The 2,015-nt window shown below is 40.9% G+C and overlaps 1 pseudogene; it reads left to right on the top strand.

Annotated features, from left to right (window-relative positions):
* Positions 1-487: 487 nt before the first annotated feature.
* Positions 488-2,015, top strand: part of LOC102816392 — a 14,075-nt pseudogene continuing 12,547 nt past the window's right edge.

The following is a 2,015-nucleotide window of genomic DNA, read 5'->3' on the forward strand; positions in this document are numbered from 1 at the left end:
TAGGCTGATGATGGACTTACAAGCTTTCTCTGGTGATGTTTCTGCCTATTCCTCTCTCTCCCATTCATGTTTATTTTACAATAGTAAAATACAAGATTCAAAAGACAGCCAAGCATCTTAACAACATTTCCCGACTTTTACCCCATTCACACCTTGCCTCAATCTGCGTATCCATAAGCCCTGTTTTTCCATGGTTGTGCTTACACAGTTATTTACCTCTGTCCTATTTAGCCCATGTAAACCTGCGTAGCTATTCTCTCATCTGCCTTGTTTTTCCATTCCCCTTTCCTTTCCATTGTGTGCCCCTTCCCCAGACTTGACTTGATGACAATAAGTTTGGTTTTGGAGATGGAAACAAACAGCTTGGCAGGACTTCCTGGTTGGCCATTGCCTCTAAGACTGCTATGGGAACAGGTAGAATGAGGCAGGTCCACCTTGTGAATTGCCAAAGAATTTGGGATTTTCTTTTTTCTTTCTCTCCTCCAAGATGGAGTTCCCTTACTTCTGGTTCAGAGCAGAACTGGAGCCTTCAAAAGTACTGAGCCAGAGAACAAAAGGAAAACTAAGAGGTAGAATTTATGATTCAGGTTGCTATTAGACTGTAGAGACAGCTCTGTTTTCTCTTGCTTGATCCATTGAATTAGCACATTGAAACCTTTGTTCTGTATCAAATCTGAATTTGGCTGGACCACTTGATCTGTCCTGGTGCGGCACTGTAGGACAAGCACTGGACTACTAACTGTAAGGTCAGTGGTTCAAACCCACCAGCCTCTCTTTGGCAACCCTATACAGGGTCACTATTGATTCAGAACCAACCCAATGACACTTAACAACAACAACAACAACTTGATTTGGCAGAAGGTTGTGTTATAGTGGGTTATGTGTTGTGCTGCTAAGCACAAGGTCAGCAGTTCAAATCCGCCAGCTGCTCCATAAGAAAAAGAGGAAACCTTCTGCTTCCATAAAGATCTACAGTATTGGAAAACCTATACAGATAAGGTTGCTATGAATCAAAACTGACTCGACAGTACTTAGCAACAGCAACTCTAGTAGTCCAAGGCAATCAATGTTTGTTGTTATATCAATTATGTTTGTAGATACTCACCATTGTGTCCCTTGTATCTAGAAGACAGCCTAGAGACAGTAGACAATCTGTACTTACTTGTTGGGTAACAACAGATAACACAGTAGGGGCTAGAATGATCTTATCTCAGAGGAGGTATGTGATAAACAATGCTGTTTGCCAATCCAGTATGGGTTTCCCTCATTTTCCTTACTAAATGAACTCTATTTTTACTTGGTAAAATAATGTCCTTGGTGAAGAACTCATTCCCCTGGATCCCCTTGCAGCCAGAGGGATGTCATGTGGTCCAGTTTGAGTCAATGAGATTTAGAGGTATCATCTTGTTATTTCAAAGTTTCTGGGGGAGCATTTTGCTTCCTGGTTTTCTCATTTCCTGCTTTCCTCCTTTTTTATTTTGTGAGTCTGGAGGCAGAGCAGCCATTTTGCCACCGAAAGATGACAAACCTATGGAAGAAAGATCTGGTGATCTAATTCTGAAAAATGATCCCTTGAAAATTCTGTGGCGCACATATGGGATTACCGTGAGTTGGAGTTGACTCAAAGACAACTGACTGGTTAAGGATGGCAGACAATGAAGGAAAGAGGACCTGGGGAACTCATGGGGTTACTACAACAGCCCAGAATCAGTTGTATATTTGAGAAAATTAAGCTCCTTTAAATATGCCACTGTGGATGAATTTTACATGCAACTGAGTGTAATCCTTACTGATACAAGAATCTTGAAACCAGTAAAGTTTATCTTGCCCAAGATTACAATGAGAGCATGAATCAGAAATAAGACCATGATTCAGACCTACTTAAATTATTCCCATGAATTTTCCAAACATACCTTCCTATCACTAACTTTAGGTCCATTGTTGTGGTTGTTGTTAAGTGCCATCAAGTTGGTACTAACTCATAGCAACCTCATGCACAGCAGAATGAAACACTG

The sequence above is a fragment of the Chrysochloris asiatica genome, unplaced genomic scaffold (genome assembly GCF_000296735.1).
Source record: "Chrysochloris asiatica unplaced genomic scaffold, ChrAsi1.0 scaffold00144, whole genome shotgun sequence".
NCBI lineage: Eukaryota > Metazoa > Chordata > Mammalia > Afrosoricida > Chrysochloridae > Chrysochloris > Chrysochloris asiatica.